Below are 21,199 nucleotides of genomic sequence, written 5' to 3'. Positions count from 1 at the left end.
TATATGGTCAGGATGAGCAAAAAACACAAACCCTTTTTCCATAAAAACAGAATTCTTCCGGATAAAGGCAGATGCCAGACACCCCGAAGAAATACAATTAAGGACGTAAAGGACAAGCGACTAAGAGCATGTAGCAATTCCCGGCAATCACGAGATGGTGGGTCTCCCCAAAATGGATTCAGTCATGCTTTGCTCCACTTGCCCCATCTGTCCCTCCTCTTACGTTTTCTCGCACGAAGCCGTTGGCTACCTGCCTAGTCTGACACCCAGAGAAGTTAGGTGACGTGTCCAAGGTCACACGGTGGTGGAGCTGGGATTAGAACCCAGGTCATTCTGACTCCTAGGCCTGTGCTCTATCCATTAAGCCAGACTGCCTCTCCCTCTGTGAGGTTATTCAGAAAGTACAGTGGGGCCAGAAGACAAGATCTCTACCTTCAAGGAGCTTTTATCAAGAGGTCTTTCCTAAGCCTTTTTTAGCCTTCTCCCACTCCCTTCTGTGTCACCCTGACTTGCTCCCTTTACTCACTCCCCTCCCAGCCCCACAGCGCTAATATAATTTATCTATTGATAGTATCGTCTGCCTCCCCCTCTAGAATGCAAGCTCGTTGTGGGCAGGGAATATTTCTGTTATTTTGCTATACTGTCCTCTCCCAAGTGTTTAGTACAGTGCTCTGCCCACAGTAAGCGCTCAGTAAATATAACTGACTGACACAGTTTAGCAGGGCAGATGGACCCAAACTAATTTACACAACTGGACCACTGACTCCTCCTCCCTCCCCAAGCCCCCTCGAAGTGATATAAACATCTTTCGACTCAGTTCCTTTCTCCTACTGTAATTTATTTTAATGGCTCTCTTCTCCACTCGATCGTAGCTCACGGAGGGCAAGGATTGTGTCTACTTACAATACTCTACTCTCCAAGCACTTGGAGTGGTGCTCTGCCCACGGTAAGCACTCAAATACCTGACTGACTGACTGACGGATAGAAAAAGAGAAAGGAAAAATGGATTTGGAAATGACTAAGACCACAACTAGTACTGTATTGCAGGGAGATAATTACTAGCTGCCACTCTCTACCTCATACAAGTGTTGAGGATAAAACAAGATCATTTCTAGGAAAATACATCGGCAAAATTAAAGGGCTGTTCAAACTCAAGTTGTTACTATTACAAGGTACTATTTTGCAAGATCATTTTTTGTATACTTTTCAATTTCCATATAAAATCTGAACATAGTATCCTGGGAGACTGGGGAAAAAACCCCCACAAAACATTTAGGTATGATTTAACCACGCTCCAAATGAAATCAGTTTCAATAGACAGATTTTTAAATCCCTTTCCAATATGCAGTTTTTCAATATGCAGGGATTGTCTGAAAAATAATCTTTTGCATTCATAACTCACAGGAACCACGCTGAAATTTTCCATGCTTTGCCTAAGCATAAAGACAAATTATGGAAACTGAGAAAAATACATTCTACCATTTTTGAGTTCCTGGAGTGCTATGAAATATACTTATTTCATTCTAAAGGTAAATTTTCAAGACAGAAGATTGAAAAAGCAGGAGAAGAAAGCCCGTAACTTCCGAGAGGAAGAGAACCGTCATACGTTTGCCTAAAGGAGATTAAAAGAAATGATTTCAGAAGAGTTTGGAACAAGTATATTAGGGCACCTTGAAGGAGGTATAGAATACAAAGAGGGAGAGATGGGGGAAGAGAAAGAGAGCTATTATCGTTAATACTTGGCAATCAAAACAGCTAATATCAGGTTATCAGAAAAGCCAGTGTTATTAATTAAAATACAAAAAACTGTACAAAAGTTCCTATGAGGTTTTCATCATACGCTTTCTTTCCTAGTAATAGTACTTGATAGGGCACTTATTTCAGGAGAAAATAACGCAGCAGAACAAGGCTCTGCCTACAATCCTAACTATCTCAGAAGCCCATAACCTTGGACTTGTCCTCGACTCATCATCTCTCTCACTCGACCCCCATATTCAATCTGTCACCAAATCCCGTCGGCTTCAGCTTCACGGCACCGCTAAAATCCTCCCTTTCCTCTCCATCCAAACTGCTATCATGCCGATCCAACCACTTATCCTATCCCGCCTTGACTACTGCATCTGCCTCCTTACTGATCTCCCTGCCTCCTTTCTCTTCCCACTCCAGTCCCTACTTCACTCTGCTGCTTGGATCATTTTTCTACGTAAAAAGTTCAGTCCATGTTTCCCCACTCCTCAAGAGCCTTCAGTGGCTGCCCATTCACCACCGCATCAAAGAAAAACTCGTTACCATTGACTTCAAAGCCCTCAATCAGCGCCCCATCTTACCTAGCTGAATTCCTACTACGACCTGGCCCGCTCGCTTCGCTCCTCTAAGGCCAACCTTGATCTCGTCTGTCTCACCGCCGACCTCTTACCCAATCCCGGCTCTGCCACTTCCCTGCTGCCTGACTTCGGGCAAGTCACTTCACTAGGCCTCAGTTACCTCAACTGTGAGGCAGAAGGCCTGGTCCAAGATGAAAAGTTTGGCTTGTGAAATACTGACCACCAAGAGGTGTGTCACACAGCACACCTGACCACCAATCACAGAAAGACCCAGATGGAGACGAGGATCAACAGCAGAAGACCCTGACAATCAATGGAGCTGAGGGAGGGTTAAGACTTTTTGGGTGACCCTGTTCCTGACAGAGATCACCCATCGATCATTCATTCACTCAATCGTATTTACTGAGTACCTGTGTGCATTGTAGTAAACACTTGGGAGGGTACAAAGCAACCGATGTAGCGTCCTTGCTCGACAGGTTCAATCAGTCATATTTATCGAGAGCTTACTAGAGCACCGTAAGAGCTTGGGAGAGTACAATACAACACATTCCTGGTCCACAATGAACTTACAGTCTAGAGGACGAGCTTCAGCATACACACTGGTGATAAAGTGGCAACTGCTGCTTCTGAGCACCTCCCTGTTGTAATCTTGGGGCGCCCCCTCCCCCATCTCCAGTGACTGAACGAAGCCGCTTCCGAGTGCTTCCTCGGTGTGGCTTCGCGACACGGGCCTTCTGGACCTACCTCTCTCGACGCTAAGACGGTCTGTCCCCAAACATTAGGATGGAGTTCCAAGAAGTCAACCATCACACAGTTAACCGTGGTTTTTGTTAAGGGCTTACTATGTACCTAGCACTGTTCTAAGCATTGGGGTAGATACAAGGTGTTCAGTTTGAACTGAACTCAACACAGTCCCTGTCCCGCATGGGGCTTACAGTCTTAAGCTCCTTTTTTCCAGATGAGGTAACTAAGGCTGAGAGAAGTGTAGCGACTTCCCATGGTGAAAATGCAGACCTGTGGCAAAGCCGGAATTAGAACCCACATCCTCTGATTCCCAGGCCCGTGCTCTTTCCACCAGGCCATGCTGCTTCTCTGGGGAACGCGGAGGTCCTCCCCACACTCTGGGGCCACTGAAAAAGAGACAGAGTCCTAGACTGGATGAATCATTGATCAGATCCAGAAATATGGATTTTTAAAGGCTCTTCTGGATGTACATATTTGCCATGCTCATACTTCCAATAAGACTAACTCCATGGCACTTTTCTATCTCTAAAGGCATTTCCCTCTAGGTGCGTCGTGTAAACTTCTGTGTGGTCGTTTTTTCACTAAATCTTTAAAGGGGTCCTGAGATAGTTCCCATATAATCTCCTTTCTAATTTTCCAAGTTCTTATCTTGTGTCTTTTATGCCACTGGTTAGGCCAATTCAGAAACTACACGAGGCCTATAAAACTTACAGAGCCGTGACTCATTTACTTTTTTTCCCTTTAATCTTTAATGCGGGCCTTCGAAAATGTTTGAAAATCAATCTACAGAACTATATATTACAGGAATGGAAATTCTCCTCCCTATTACAACCGTTATATCTCTGAAGCGGTCCAACAGGTTAATTAATCCTTTCTTCTAAATCTTTACAATCAACCTCAAACATTATTAATTTCAGTAGGATCTGTGATTTTCAGGTTTCTGAATTTTTTTAATGTATGTGAAATTATACCTGCTCGTTTTCCTTCACATCTAAGAAGCTTTAGAAAATGTCAACTTGACGGAAGACCAACGTTCCTTGTAAATTCTCCCTGAAAGTTTAGAAGGGCTCCTTTCTTATAGTATTTGTTAAGCGCTTACTAGGTGCCGGACACTGCAGTAAGCGCTGCAGCGGGTACACACTAATCAGGTTGGACATAGTTCCTGTCCCACACGGAGCTCACGGTCTTAATCCCCATTATACAGATGGGGTAATGGAGGCACAGAGAAGTGAAATGACTTGCCCAAGGTCACACAGCAGACGTGTGGCAGATGGGGAATTGGAATCCAGATCGTTCCGACTTCCAGGCCCATGCTCTATCCACCAGGCAACACGCTGCTTCTCTTTGTGGTCTTTATGTACAAGGAACCGTCATGCTAATGGGTTTACTTGGGTTGGATTCACCACATACTTTCTCCTTGGAGGAGCTCCGGATAGAGTGGAATTTCTCCTCGCTTCCTTCATTCCCAAAGAAAATTGATAACTAGACTTCAGTTACAGAGTCACTCCACCAATTCATGTAGCTGGTTTATGAGAAATAACACTGGTCTTCTCAAACTTTGATGTTACTACTTTAATTACATATTTGGCTCACGTCACTATCCTATAACCAGAGTAATCTCTTGCCTTCGGGACTTCTCCATTAGGATACTCCACTGGCATCTCAAACTTAAATCTAAAACTTAACTACTCATCTTCGCTCCAAAATCACCTCCTCCTCTAAATTTCCCATCACTGTCAATAACAGCACAATCTTCCTTGTATCCCAGAATTCTTCAGCCTTGGTGTCATCCTTGCCTCCTCAAAGCTCTCAAATTCAAGCTACTGCTACGTCCTGCTGTTGTTCTATGCAACATTTCCCCTCCCTATCCGACAACACAGATGTCACCTGGGTCTGAGATCTTGTCCTGTCACAGCTAGATTATTGTACCCACCTTCTCAGTCTCCCTGCCTCCAGCCTTTAGTACAAGCTGGCCCCTGGATCATCTACTCGAAGGCTTTCTCATCCCAGGTCCCCCTCCTCCTCACAAACCCCTCAGTGCTTCCCCATCAACCAAAAATCGGATTTGATCCACCAGTTTGAGACTGTGAGCCCCGTGCGGGATAGGAACTGTGTCCAACTGGATTAATTTCAATCTACCCCAGTGCTTAGAACACAGAGTAAGTACTTATATGTAATAATAATAAGAATGATAAACTTCTCAATTGGCTTCAAGGCTCTCCATTAACTTTTCCCATCTTACATATCACCTCACCATATGCTAATCTTTTTACTTCTCAAGTTTATGCTTCCAACTGTGCCTCACTTTCAGCTCTGTTGCCTTTATCTCTTCACTTAGGCTCTTCTTTCAGCCTGACGTTCCACACATTTCCAAACAATCCAACAGTCGACAGCCCTCCCCATATATAAATCCCGCTTCCTTCAACAAGTCTGCCCTGATTATCTCTCAACAGTCCATGCCATAACATGAAAGGGGAGAAGCTGAGGAAAGTCAGAAATCAGAGGAAGGAGAAAGAGTGAGAGAAAGTGAGAAGGAAGGAAAAGGAGGAACAGAGCTAAGAGATATAACAGAAGAGAGAGAAATTGACAGAGGGACAGAGGAAGGGGAAAGAGAAAGAGGGAAGAGGAAAGGGGAGAGAGAGAATGAACACGAATGATAATATGAATGATTCAAGGGGCCGCAATGAGGAAAATCCAGTAGGACTGAATGAGAAAACAAACAATCGGATATTCCTCCAGTCCCTGACAGGCGATGAAAAGACGAGCGTGTCTTTTGTAAGAAGTCATCTTGCCTACCTCAGCCTACTGATGAATTGGAGAACTTTTTCTAGTCTTTAACCCCAAATACTCTAATTTCCACTTTGCAAAGATCTAGCATCAATACATTATATAGAGCTAATGCTTTTCTGATAAAAAAGGATCCAATACGAGATTCAGTTAGCAAATGAACTTTCATAATTCAAGGAGATAGGAAGGAAACTGTATTAAAAGAGACAAGATAACCGTAGAAACATATAAAGGGCAATGAAGTGAAACAAATAGAGAAACTGAAAGAACAGTTTAACTTCTCCCTGAATTAACAATCCCTGTCATAATACTCCCCATCTTTAAAGAAATGTAGCTGATAAAGCATGGGCCTGGGAGTCAGAAGGACCCGAGTTCTAATCCCAGCCCTGCCTCACGTCTGCTCTGTGACTTGGGGCAAGTCACAACTTCTCTGGGCCTCCTCAGTTACCTCGTTTATAAAATGAGGATTAACAGTGTGAGACCCATGTGGGATAGGGACTGTGGCCAACCTGATCAACGTGGTACATAGTAAGAGCTTAACAAGTACCATAATTCTTCTTCTTATTAGGCATCTCTCTATAGACTGGCTGGTAAAGTCAGTGCGCCGGTAATCATGCATTTCCACCTTCGATTATTTTCATTTATAGGGGGACACTAAAGCCTGACAACAGACTGACTTGCATTTCATTCAAAAAGATTTCTAAAATTGGAACAACCTGAATGATGCCAAGTAGCTTACAAAAACAGAAACCAACCGGTACATTCGACCAATAGCTGCCACAACCCTTCTCCAGTTGTTTGGCAAGAAAAGTTCCTTTTAGAGTAGTATACCTCCCCATTGACCTTCATGATCAATTGCTTTTACAGATTTTTTTTTGCTTTCCAAAGACTCAGTGGGTCAAAGTGATTATCACCTTAGAAATGGATGTTATCTTTCGGTTAATACATTTCCCTAAATTCTGCAGTACGGCCCGTAAACGTGTTTTTTAAGATCTATCGATTGGATCGACAGAAGGGCTGAGTTGGCTTATCCCATAAGTAGAAAGAAGGAAACTATTTGGAGAACCGGTTGTGATTCTATAGGGGAACCCACATATTAAAGATAGTGGTGTCCAGATAATAGGTCTCAACGAGGCCCAGCTGAAAGATTTAAAGAACGGAAAATTCCTCCGGAGAAACTCACTTAACAATCTCGTTCTGTCAGATTTAGTGCACAAACTGTTCTTCATTCCTTCTGTTCGTTTCCTTTCTTCAAGTTCCTCTCCTACTGGCCCCGAGTTAACCACCATGGAGAGTTCTAAGCCTGCATTACAACACATCAGTGGATCCATTTGCATGTTTTAAAGCAATAAGCAGGCTTAATGCTCACAATAATACCTTAGATCGCTGCTGTGCTTCATCCCAGAGAATCAGAACATTTCAGATACGGGTTGAATTGTGTTTCCCCAGGCATCCTGGAAATGCAGCCGTTGTGGCCAATATTGAAGAGAAGCGTAATGGGAGGATGGGAAGCAGGCGAAAAATATCACCTGCAACAAAACAGAGAGAAGGAGTGGGGGGTGTGGGTCAGTCTATCGTATTTATTGAGCACTTACTGTGTACAGAGCACTGTACTAAGCACTCGGGAGAGTACAATATAACAGATACATTCCGGGTCCATTATGAGCTTACGGTCTAGAGGGGGAGACAGGCAACAACATGAATCAACAAATGACAGATATGTGCATAAGCGCTGTGGGGCTGGAATAGGGGATGAATAAAGGGAGCAAGTCAGATTGACGCAGAAAGAAGTGGAAGAAAAGGAAAAGAGGGCTTAGGGAAGACTTCTTGAAGGTAGGACCAAGATGATGATAATCATAATAACTGGGGTACGAGTTAAGCTCTTACTAAGTGCCGGGCACTATACTAAGCACTGGGGTGGATATAAGCAAATGGGGTTGGACACAGTCCCTGCCCCACCTGAGGCTCACAGTCTCAATCCCCATTTTGCAGATGAGGAAACTGAGGAATGGAGAAGTGAAATGACTTGTCCAACGTCCCACAGCAGACAAGTGGAGGAGCCAGGATTAGAACCCATGACCTTTTGACTCCCAGGACCGGGCTCTATCCACTATGCCATGCTGCTTCCCTCATCAGAGGAAGCCATCAAGCAGGGCATTCATGCTTTGCGTGGGTAGGAGGTGAGGTGCTAGGGGATTCTGCTATAAAATCCAAGATTAAAATAATGATTATAGTACCCAGTACTCAGTGGGGGCTAAATAGTTTAGAAGACAGAGGGCAATCCGAGCAGACACGGTCCCTATTTTATCCCCATTTTACAGGTGATCAAACAGAGGCCAAGGGGATGATAACGATAATAATAATGATGATGGTATATTTGTTAAGTGCTTACTATATACTAGAGAAGCAGCGTGGCTCAGCGGAAAGAGCATGGGCTCGGGAGTCAGAGGTCACGGGTTCGAATTCCGGCTCTGCCACTTGTCAGCTGTGCGACTGTGAGCGAGTCACTTAACTTCTCTGTGCCTCAGTTACCTCATCTGTAAAATGGGGATTAAGACTGTGAGCCTCAAGTAGGACAACCTGATTACCCTGTACCCACCCCAGCGCTTACAACAGTGCTCTGCACATAGTAAGTGCCTAGCAAACATCAACATTATTATTACTACTATGTCCCAGACACAGTACTAAGCACTGAGGTGGATACAAGCATATCAAGTTGGGCACAGTTCCTGTCCCATGTGGGGCTCACAGTCTCAATGTCCATTTTACAGGTGAGATAACTGAGGCCCTGATAAGTGAAGTGACTTGTCCAAGGTCACACAGCAGACAGGTGGCAGAGTCAGGATGAGAATCCACGAACTTCTTACTCCCAGGCCCACACTCTATCCACTACGGCAGCGGTGGGCTCGTTCCACTAGGTGCTAGTTCATCTCTAGATGATTAAGGTGGATCTGCTTGGGGCCGGGGGGTTGGGACAAGCTCCAGAACTTTGGTGGCGTGAGCTACAGGGGCCGAGAAGGAGTGTGGCCTAATGGAGCTTGCGTTCCCCGAGGCCTGTCGGGGAGAGAGTGGCCCGACGCCCGATACTCATTTTGGGTTATGAGGATTTCCACAGTAACCTTCTTCAGGTGTCTTTGGCAAGCAGATAGATTAAATCATGTAACATAACGTGTCCCCCTTGCTTCCAGGGTGGTGAAGGGATGTTTGGCATTCTCTAGCCACCCCTCAATATTTTGCCCCACGTGGTGCTGGATCAACTCTGGGCTACTGTTCTCCAGAAGCTATTTGCCTATGGATAGTTTGTTAATCACACAGGTTTTAGATAAACTCTGAGAAGAAATATCACTGGGGATTTTTCCCGCCCTAAAGTCAACCTGCCCCTTTCGTTCCAAACATCGTGCCCTTTTTCTAGACGGGCGGGCCAATAAGAGACACTTTATAAATCTTAACTGAAGATGGCAAATCCAAAAAGGCAGAAGGAAGCTTTGGGGAACCCCATACTGCATCATTTTCCATATCACTTCAGGATAGGAAAACTCATTTGGAGGTGATGTCAGAAGTCAAGTTTGGATGAACACTGGAGGCAGGGAATGCCAGTGAGTGCATCCCCCTTGAGAGTCAAAGAAACCGATCCCCTGAAACAAGTCCATCAGGACAGAAGGGCAGGGAATGTATCTATTTGTTGTTGTACTGTACTCTCCCATGTGCTCAGTACAGTGCTTGGCACAGAGTAAACGCTCAATAAATACTGTTGAACGAGTGAATGAGGGCTGGAGTGGGGCCTGAAAATACAAATTGTGCCTGAGCCCAGGGAAGGAAGGGAATAAAATGCCAAGAGATAAAATTAAAAAAAAAAAATCATGTTTCTCCATCTCATTCTGCTCAGTTGGATTTCCGCTCCATGGCAAACTGGCAAAAATTTATTCTTGAAAACCCAGATCCTGCTGCCCTTGGGAAACTGCATTCCCTGCGATTTTAGAAGATTCTAACGAGCTATTGAAAGGAAAATCGGTGGAGTTTTGTAGTGGGTTTCACTCCCTTATGGCCTGTTCACGAGTTGGCTTGCCAGCTGTCTTCATAAACCTGGAAGCAATTGGTTGAGGAACAGAAAACCTAGTGGCATTAATGCCCTCAAACCATCCTCTGCTTTCAACCATCCTTTGCTTTTATCCACCTCAGTCCCCAAACATCTGAAACCTATACACTCCTGACTGGACACTCCCTTTCTCGGATGTAATCCGAGATGAGCTCCCGAAACTCCTACCGCATTTATCACAGAGAGGGGACTTCATGCAGGAAATCGCTTGCTCGATCCGTTTCCTTCCTCCGATAAATAAGAGGCTCGGGCGTGATTTTCGGAAGGCATCTCGTAGTAAAGCACAACACGGGAGGAAAATTGGAACCATTTTTTAACCCAAGATATAAGCCTTGGAAACAAATGTAGAGATCAGCGGATTAAGGCAAGCAAACTGCGGAGATCAAGAAGTTTGGCTTTGTTAAGACGTGGTTTTCAAAGTGCTCCTGAAAGCGTGACTTCCTCAGTCGGGCTGAGCTGAAAATCAATTCGGAATTCCTTGCTTCAACCTTTCACAGCAGCTCACCCCGTGTTGGAGAACAGTAAGTACTCTTCAGGTGAGAGCATCTAGAGAAATGGCATTTTGGGGTTGGGTCTGTCCTGGTTCAAAATGCTCCCTCTCTATTCATTAAGCGACTGCTTGTGGGAAAAGCACTGAACTAAGCACCGGGGTAGAGAGTGCTTCGAATTAGTCTCTGCCCCACGGTCAAAGAAGGAAGGGTTGGGTGGAGAGGCGGGGGTGGAGAATTAGCAACAGACACATGAGATGAAACCAGAAATAAAAGAGAAGTGTGGCCTGGTGGCCCCAGCTCCTCCATTTGCTTTCTGTGTGACCTTGGACAAGTCACTTACCTGCTTCGTTTTGTTTTTAAGGGTATTTGTTAATTACTTACTAGGCGCCAGGCACTGTACTGATCCAAGATAATCAAGCTGGACACAGTTCATGTCCTATACGGGGCTCACAGTCTTTATCCCCTTTTGACTGATGAGGTAACTGAGGCAGGGAGAAGTTAAATGACTTGCCCAAGGTCACACAGCAGACAAGAGGCGGAGCTGGGATTAGAACCCAGGTCCTCTGATCCCCAGGCCTGTGCTCCTTCTGCTAGGCCCCGCTGCTTCTTTAACTTCTCTGTGCTACCGTTTCCTCATCTGTAATGTGGGGATGAATCCCCGTTCCCCTCCTCCCTTAGACTGTGAGGCTCAAGGTGGGCAGGGGCTGTGTCGGTTCTGATTACATCGCATCTACCCCAGTGCTTAGAACACTGCTTGACACGTAGTAACGGTGCTTTGCACACAAAAAGTCCTCAATAAATAGAACCGAATGAATAAATAAGCACTTCAAAATACCATAACAAAAAAACAAAACAAAACAAAAAACAGCGGGAAGTGCGAAATGAGAGACCATTGAGGGGGACAGGTGACTGCCTTGAGCCCCAGTATATGAGTCTCACTGGAGTGGAAGGGCCTCAATTTCTCACTGTGTGACCTTAGACAAGTCACTTAACTTCTCTGTGTCTCAGTTTGCTCAACTGTAAAATGGGGATATCTGTTCTTCCTCCTACCTAGACTGTGAGCCTCAGTTGGGACAGGAATTCTGTCTGAACTAACTGAATTGTACCTACCCCAGTTCTTTAGTAAGAGCTTAACAAATACCACTGAAATAAAAGGGGGTACAGATTCATTTGGGGGATAATAATAATAATGTTGGCATTTGTTAAGCACTTCCTATGTGCAGAGCTCTGTTCTAAGCGCTGGGGTAAATACAGGGGAATGAGGTTGTCCCATATGAGGCTCACAGTCTTCATCCCCATTTTGCAGAAGAGGGAACTGAGGCACAGAGAAGTGGGGGATGCCATAGGCAAGTGGGCCACGGGAGGCAGATGAGTTTGGTGATGTGACTTAGGAGCGACTGAAAGGAAAATAGCCAGAGAGCAAGAACACTTTCATTCATTTCTGATTTTTCCATTAGAAAAATTCGTTCTCTCATTCGGACTCTGCATACGTTTCTCATCCAGTGACGGGAGGAGGTCAGAGCCTCAGGAATGGAAAGCACCTTCTGCTGAAGCAGCAGCATTGCACAGAGGATAGAGCACGGGCCTAGGAGTCAGAAGATCATGGGTTCTGATCCCAGCTCCGCCACTTGTCTGCTGTGTGACCCTGGGCAAGTCACTTCACTTCTCTATGTCCAGTTACCTCAGCCGTAAAATGGGGATTCAAATTGTGAGCCTCACGTGGGACAGGGACTATGTCCAACCCATTGCTTGTATCCACCCCAACGCTTAGTACAGTGCCTATCACATAGTAAGGGCTTCACATATACCACAATTATCATTATTTGGATAATCGTCCAGGAAACACAGTCACACCACCCACTGCAAACCTGCGCCGTTAAACATATACCACAATTATCATTATTATTTGGACAATCGTCCAGGAAACACAGTCACACCACCCACTGCAAACCTGCGCCGTTTGAGAAAGCACTCTCCAGGTGAAATTCTAATTTGTCTTGAGTTGCTGAAATGCATGCAAACAAACTTTTCTTTATCTTCCTTTAAGGTCATCATCTCTTTATCCACCATGTCTCTGTTGCCACAGATTCATTAATTCTAAGGATCCGTGCGTTCTTTTGCACTCATTATTTTACCCATTCCGGGCCAGATCAGGGTGGAAGGGTCGAAAACTCTTTTTATAGAAGTGTCTCCTAAAAACTAACAGCCTATGAGATAACGCCTTACACAACAGCACTTGATATATTACACCTTGGTAGTATCTGACAACCCTTACTCCCTAGTGATGTAATTCTTTTCTAATAATTTAGTCTGAGTCTATTAAAAGACAATTACAGATAATGCATCCAGGCAAGTGGTGAAGGATGTCCAGAACAGTACTTGTAGAGAGGTTATCAAAACACGATTCGCAAAATAGAAGTGTGCTATTGATTTTTTAATCATTCTGCAAACAGACTGTTATATAGATTTTTTTTAAGGATTGAACATAACTAGAAGAAGATGGAAATGGATTTCCCCGTTGCTGCTTCATATGTCATAATAATAGATTTTTTTTATAGCAAGGTAAAGAGCATAGGCAGAAACTTTGAGGCTTGTCTTGCTTATTATAGTTCTAGGCTTAATGTGTTATTGATCTCTTCCTACAGTTTTGAACCAATTGTTATATTGGACGACACCTGCTATAATTTTGACCCGTTTCTTTGGCTCTGTCTATAAATTAATGCAAAATCAAGAAACCGAGTTCAGCTCTCATAGAATTACGGCCGGCACCGGAAGATCTGCTTTTTAACAAAGAAGACGACATATATCGCATCAGCAGTGGTCTTCAAATTTCATCGTCCCCCAGTTGGGAAGACTCTCTTCACAATTCAAAACGGGTTTCACTTGAGGCTTATAAGCAGAATCAGCGTTGATTTAGGAGAATCAAATTCTCACAAGATGCCACCTGTTTCCCCTTTCCTATTGTCCACTTTTGTTTCCATCCCTTCCACCACCATTTTAGTCTCCTCATTTTAGCGACTAGCAGCAGTAGTTGGAGTAATGGAAACTAAGTGCTAAATAATAATAATGATAATGGCATTTGCCAAGCACTGTTTTAAATGCTGGCGGGGGGTGGGGGGGGCTTCAAGGTAATCAAGTTGTCCCACATGGGACTCACAATCTTAATCCCCATTTTACAGGTCACTGAGGCACAGAGAAGTGAAGTGGACTTGCCCAAAGTTACACAGCTGACAAGTGGCGGAGCCGGGATTTGAACCCACGATCTCTGACTCCCAAGCCCGGGCTCTTGGCAGTGAGGGCCCTGGCTGTCAATAGGGTTGACTTACATGCTGAATTCAGGATTTTGATCACCCTATTTGAAAATGTTTTCATCATTGTCCTCCATGCCTCCCCACCCCATTTACAGTACAAGATCCTTGCAGGCAGGGAAAATATCTCCTCGTCCTCTTCTTTCCCAACCGTTCAGTACACTGCTGTGCACTCAACGCGTGCTCAATAAATACCCTAAATACCTGGACTTCCTATTTACCAATTCTCACCTCAACCCACTGCGGTCTGGCTTTTGACTCCTTTGTCATTATTAGTATTATTACTATGGTTATTATGGGGCTATAATAATAATTATTATTATTAAGTGCTTACTATGTATCAAGCACTGGGATAGATACAAGATAATCAGTTCCTACATGAGGCTCACAGTCCAAACAGTCCAAACAGAAGGAAGAACAGGTATGAATCTCCATTTTCACTATGAGGAAACTGAGACAAAGAGAAGTTAAATGACTTGACCAAGTCAAACAACAGACAAATCACAGAACTGGGATTAGAACCCAGGTCCTCTATCTCCCAGGCTTGTTGCTCTTATTCACCAGATTTACCTTCTCTGGGCCCTCAGTTACCTCATCTGCAAAATGGGGATTAAGACCGTGGCACAAAGTAATCGCTTGACAAGTACTATTATTATCTCCACTTGGCTGTTCCACCAGCACCTCAAGTTCAATGTCTCACCTTCCTTCTTAAACTCACCCCTATTTATTTTCCATCTCTAGCTATCCTAATTTGGTAACACCACCAACCTTCCCGTCACAGAAACCTGAAACCACAGCGCCATCAGTTTTTTTGTAATGGTACTTGTTAAGCCTTACTATGTGCCAGGCCCTGTACTAAGCACTGGGGTAGACACAAGCTAATAAAAATGATGATGGCATTTGTTAAATACTTACCAGGCACTGTACTAAGCGCTGGGGTGCACACAAGCAAATCGAGTTGGACACAGTCCCCGTCCCATGTGGGGCTCACAGTCTTAATCGTCATTTTACAAGTGAGGAAACCCAGAGAAGTGAAGTGACTTGCCCAAAGTCACACAGCTAGCAAGTGGAGTAGCCAGGATTAGAACCCATGACCTTCTGACTTCCAGGCCCGGGCTCTATCCACTCTGCCATGCCGCTTCTCATTGCCATACTCCTCCTCAAGCTGATCGGGTTGGAGACAGTCCCTGTCCCATGTGGGGCTCTGAGTCTTAATCCCCATTTTACAGATGGGGTAACTGAGGCTTAGAGAAGGGAATTGACTTGCCCAAGGTCACACAGCAGACAAAGGTAGATCCGGATTAGAACCCAGGTCCTTTAGACTCCCAGGCCCATGTTCTACCCGGTGGGCCACGGTGCTTCGGTTACATTGATCTGGTCACCTCTGAGCAATTTGTCTAATGGTAGGATTGCAATTTAAAGTAACAGACCATTCTCCAGCTCTCCTGAGGATGGAAGCCAAAGACACTGACCACAATGACGGCAGAGAGGATTTAGAGGAGGGATGGATTAGGGGGAAAAATTTCTTAGACCTCATTTTCCTTAGGCCTTTAAAAATAGGATGGATTTCCTTCTGTCTAAGATGGTTTAAGGATGGTGCCACCTCAAGTCAGATGACAACACTAAATCGCCCCTAAATAATCCCTTGCATCCATATGATTCTCTCGGGGAGTAGAAAGATATTTCCCAGAGAAAATTATTGCTACAGCTGCTTTGTATATCCAACTGGATATTTCAAGAGAAGCTATAAAATGCACCTTTCCATCTAGTTTCAGTGATAGTAGTAAACAAAGACAACAAGATTATATGCCCTTTCTGGTTGAAACACTTAGTTTTGGGTTTCTTTGTCTTTCAGTGCCGCTGACAGAAATCACCCAGATCAAACACATTCTATCAAAGTTCACTTCCAATCTCTTGCACGGGATGTAATGTGATTATTCCTTCCAAGGTAGAATAAATCTGATATGAAATGCAGGGCCGGAGTCCAGCAAATGTGTTTCTGATAGTGAAGGACTTAAAAAGACGCGGCCAGGCGTATTTGCGACGTCTGCTGAAATCAAGCTCGTTGCGGGCAAGCAACGTGTCTATCAACCCGGTTATACTGTATATTCTCAAGTGCTTGGTACAGTGCTCTGCACGCAACAGACGCTCAATAAGAAGCACTGACTGATTCATTGGTCTCGAGATGCACCAAAGGTAAGGTCCTCAAGAAACACGCTCAACCAAGAAACGTAATATCAGAAACAAATTCCGAGAGGAAGCCACCTCTCCCAGGCGGCGAGCTCGTCCTCTGGACTGTGAGGTCGTGGTGGGCAGGGACTGTCTCTCTTTGCTACTGTATTGTACTTTCCCAAGCGCTTAATACAGAGCTCTGCACACAGCGCTCAATAAATATGATCGAAATGAACGAATGCTCTCAAGGAATTCATAATCTAATGAGGGAGCCAGCAAATATAAAAGCTGAACATAGTCAGGCGTGACAGAATAGCTTTAAGTGACACATCCAAGGGAATTAGACTGTAAGCTCGTTATGGACAGGGAACGTGACCGCTAATTCTGTTGTATTGTACTCTCCCAAGGGCTTAGAACAGTGCTGGGCACATAGTAAGCGCTCAATAAATACCACTGATTGCCTGATTAATTGAAGTGCTGAACAAATACCATTAAAAAAAGAAAAATAAACACATCTTGCTTCTGTGCTGTGCTCATATTAGTGCTTCGCATGAAGTAGGCACTCAATAAATACACCGACCGACTGGTCGAATGCTACGCAGAGTCAGAAGAGATGTTTATACACAGGCCTGATAAATTGATCGAGGGGTATGTAGTCTACTGTGAGTTTTCCTGAACGTGGAAGTTTCCAGGATTATCACCCCCACACTCTAGGAGAACAGAGCGCAGTTTCACATCTATTTGCATAACTACTGAAACCATTATACATTTGGGGTTCCAAATCCCCAAGCGATATAAAACCAGTGAGTTCACGGAAAGAATTGGCAGTCGCTTAGAATTTCCATGCTGTTTTCTTTCGGATCGATAAAGTGCTAGTGTAAATGGAGGCGTTGTTGGGAAATAACCGCGGTCCCCAAAGCAAAGCACCCGTCTATCAACTGATTTACAGAAAAACTGAGCTAGGCTTATTAATTTTTCAAGGGCTATTATGCATTCTGTGATAAAATTTGTAATAAAATGCCGAGTTGGAAGAGTGTAATTTAATAGGGAAATAACACTCTCTTTAGAAAAGCTGAAAATGAAATCAGAATTACTCTACAGGCAATATCAAAATATTGCCTGATGATGGATAAAGATGACATTTACAAGGTTTGGTAATGTGGAATAGTGAAGTTTTCAGGAAATTAATCTAATATTTGAGACGGATCATTTTTCACAAACGCTGGACCATAATTCAGCTGTCTCCTCCTGACAAGGTCAAAATTTACCACAATGTACACTGGGAGCCATTTCATCTCATCTTAAATCAGTTTCTGCATAGTTTCAGCTACGTAACTTAATTCTCTAGCAAGCAGAGTATCTTTTGCTATTATTGAAAAATGAAAAACTCTTGGAAACTTCTAGTTTCATGAAACCAGAGAGACCCTCTCCATTCAACCCGCAGCCCATCCTCATCAAAAAAAAAAAAAAATTAATTAAAAAAAAATTGGAATAACTAAATTTGGAACAAAACTCATATGAATTATCAGCATTTGGGTTTGTATTCATAATCCTGGGAATGACAACACGGAGAAACAAAGTCAGCTATTTCGTTCTGCAGGTCAACCTCATTACAGACTAAAGTACAATTTTAAAAAAGCTCAGAAGAGGAGCTCAGTCTGTGGCCTTTGGAAAAAGCCTGGGCCTGGGAGTCAGAGGATCTGGGTTCTAATCCCGGCTCCACCCTCGTCTGCAGGGTGATCTAGGCAAGTAACTTCACTCCTCGAGCTTCAGTTACCACACCTGTAAAATGGGGATACCATACCTCTTCTCTCTCCTACTTAGAGACTGTGATCCCCCATTTATCCCAGTGCTTGGCATATAGAAAGCGCCTAACAATACTACAATTATTATTATTGCTATTATTAATATTATTGTTCTACAGTGGATAGATTTCAAATCAGCACATGCTAGAGTTATATATATGTCATTGGTAATAGATAAAATCATCAATCACAAATCTTCCTGTCCATGCACACACTCTTCTTTGATGATCTTGGTTTGTTGTTGTGACACAATTGGGATACAATTGTTTTTGTTTTGTTTTTCATCTACGTGTTAAGTGGTCCCTATGTTCCTGGAAAAATACTGAGCACTAGGGTAAATACAATAATAACAATGTTGGTATTTGTTAAGCGCTTACTAGGTGCCGAGCACTGTTCTAAGCGCTGGGGGAGATACAGGGAAATCAGGTTGTCCCACGTGGGGCTCACACACTTTTAATCCCCATTTTACAGATGAGGGAACTGAGGCACCGAGAGGTTAAGTGACTTGCCCACAGTCACACAGCTGACAAGTGGCAGAGCCGGGAGTCAAACTCATGACCTCTGACTCCGAAGCCCAGGCTCTTTCCACTGAGCCACGCTGCTACAGTCCATGTTGCACATGGGGCTCACAGCCTCAACCCCCATTTTACAGATGAAGGAACTGAGGCAAAGAGAAGTGAAGTGACCTGCCCAAGGTCACACAGCAAACAAGTGGCGGAGCCGGAATTAGAAGCCAGGTCCTTCCGACTCCCAAGCCTGTGTTCTATCCACTAGGCCATACTGCTTCTCATTCCTTCCTTCCTCTCGCACCCCAAATGTATTCCCTCCAGGTGACTTCCTTTCCCGTTCAAGGGGAATGATTCAGATCTTTTCAAAGATAATACATGAATTATGCACTCGAAGACATAAATATCTGTTCCCTTCTCAATGGATATTATGATTCCTTTTCCAGAAGTGCCTATTACATATCGGTGCAAAGCATTTAATTCTACAGTGTATTGAGTTGTTTGGAAAAATAGAGGAATTCCACCGGCCCTAAGTGACTACATGGCGTAGTGCATAGAGCACGGGCCTGGGAGTCTGAAGGTTATGGGTTCCAATCCTGGCTCTGCAACTCGTCTGCTGTGTGGCCGTGGGCAAGTCACTTTATTTCCCTGTGCCTCAGTTACCTCATCTGTAAAATGGGGATTAAGAGTGTGACCCCATGCGGGAAAGGAATTGTATCCAACCCAATTTGCATGTAACCACCCCAGCGCTTAGTACAGTGCCAGGTACATAGTAAGCACTTAAATACCACAATTATTATTATTATTGATAAAGAGGCCTCCCCCTCCACTGTCCCAGCTCTTGGGTGTTTTAATCTACATCAGCTATGGTATTTATTATTTCCTATATGCCAAAGCATTGCGCTAAGTGCCGGAGGAGATTCCAAGATCATAATAACAATAATAATTGTGGTATCTGTTAATCGCTAACTCTATACCAGGCACTGTACTAAGTGCTGGGGTGGATCCAAGCAAATCGGGTTGGACTGTGTCCCGTCCCACATGGGACTCACAATTCCTATTTTACAGAGGAGGTCACTGAGACCCAGAGAAGGGAAGTGATTTGCCCACGGTCACCTAGCGGACTAGTGGCAGAGCCGGGATTAGAACCCATGACCTTCTGACTCCCAGGCCTGTGCTTTATCCGCTATACCATGCTGCTTCTGACATGGGATGACCCCACTCTCTGTTTGTCGGCCACCCCGGGATCACTGACTTTAGACCGAGATCCAAAGACAACAGAAAAATCACGTTTAAAAAAAAAAAATGATTACAACCCCAATGGTAAAGTCAGGAAGGGCTCAGAATCAGCCTATCTCTTCAAAATGAACATCAACGAACTTCCTTTCGCCACTTAACCTGGAAAGGCAGGACTCTGAAGTCATCGTTCACGTTTAACGTCTCCATCTATCTTTTAATGCTTTTGACTTTCCTATCCGTCCCAGAAATGATCCCTGTCAACTGCCTGAGCCATTAGCCTTGACTAGATTATATTCCATCTGGACCTTCTTGGGTTTTCTAATTTCACCCGAGTCAAACGGTGGCGAGCTCACTGGGACGTGGCCTCTGGAGCTTATTCACCTTCGGCTCTCGGACCCCTCTGGCAGACAGGGAGGTGAATAAAGACATGCGTGTTTAAAATCTCCCTCTTTCTCCCCGGGATAATGGAAGGGTGATTATCCTCAGTCGCTCAGGGTTGGTGTTTTCAAGCAATATGGGCGGATGCGGTTAATTATGGGTTCGCGGCGATGGCAGAGGATATGGATCCGTCGCTCTTTTTATGGAGGCTCATTATAGAAGCCCATAAAATGTGTTCCCTGGAAATAATTACCGATTGCAATCTGCCTTAAACCATCAAAAATGCGCTGTCCAGGCGGGGAGAGTAAATGACAGAAAAATGGCATTGAAATGATCATTTGAACAACAAAATTGTGGGCAGTGAACACGTCTACCAATTCTCTTGTATTGCGCTCTCCCAAGCACTTAGAACAGCAGTCCGCACACAGTAAGCACTCAATAAATGCCATTTATTGGTTGCCTGACAGATTGGCAATGCCCTGCCTTTCTTGTTCGGCTACCCCTAGGACCTAGCTGGGAATTACAGCTACCTGGAAATGCCCGATGAAAGTGGCGCTCATCAAAAATTCATGGCATTTGTTAAGCTCTTACAATGCCCTAAACACTGGGGTTGACGCGAGGTCATGAGATCAGACACCATCCCCATTCCATACAGGGCTCCCAAAGAATCTTATCCCCGCTTTGCCGATGAGGATACCGAGGCCCAGAGTTACAGGATTTGCCCACCGTCACACAGCACGCTAAGCGGAGGAGCTTGGATTTGAACTCAGGTCTTCTGACTCCCAGTCCAGGGCTTATCCTCCGGGCCACACTGCCTCCCCATGGAAAAAGATTCGATGCAACAGCTGTGTTGCAGCTCGGTTTTCTAGAGAAAGCCAGGCAACGTGGTCTGGTGGAAGGCAGAGGGGACCCGGATTCAGGAGGACTTTTGCCCCTGGATCTGCTGTGTGACCTTGGGGAAAGTCACTTAGCTTATCTGGACCTTGGTTTCTTCATCTGTGAAATGGGGGTAATGACACTTGACGCCCCCTTACCTCACAAGGATGTGGTGAGGATAAAACTGAAACTGCTACAGTCTCTCCCCTCTCAAGGCCCATCTCCTCCAAGGGGCCTTTCCTAACTAAGCCCTCCTTTCCTTTTCTCCCTCTCCCTTCTGCGTCGCCCAGATTTGCTCCCTTCACTCATTCCCCTTCCTCGCCCCACAGCAATTACGTTCATATCTGTCATTTATTTATTTTTATTAATGTCTGTTTTCCCCTTTAGACTGGGAGCTCGGTGAGGGCAGGGAATATGTCTGCTTATTGCTCTTTTGTACTCTCCCAAGCACTTAGTACAGTACTCTGCACACA

The 21,199-nt window shown here is 44.5% G+C and overlaps 1 protein-coding gene across 1 annotated transcript in view; it reads right to left on the bottom strand.

Moving 5' to 3' along the window:
* The window catches only part of MSR1 (macrophage scavenger receptor 1), a 41,813-nt gene extending 34,493 nt beyond the window's left edge, over window positions 1–7,320 (bottom strand). The window contains exon 1 of the mRNA XM_007669995.4: window positions 7,233–7,320. The gene's annotated coding sequence lies outside the window, so the exon portion shown is untranslated. The remainder of the gene's footprint in view (window positions 1–7,232) is intronic.
* Between the last annotated feature and the right edge of the window lie 13,879 nt (window positions 7,321–21,199).

This window comes from Ornithorhynchus anatinus, chromosome 12 (genome assembly GCF_004115215.2).
Source record: "Ornithorhynchus anatinus isolate Pmale09 chromosome 12, mOrnAna1.pri.v4, whole genome shotgun sequence".
Taxonomy (NCBI): domain Eukaryota; kingdom Metazoa; phylum Chordata; class Mammalia; order Monotremata; family Ornithorhynchidae; genus Ornithorhynchus; species Ornithorhynchus anatinus.
The sequence above is the reverse complement of the archived record's forward strand: the minus strand, read 5'-3'. Positions and strand labels throughout refer to the sequence as shown.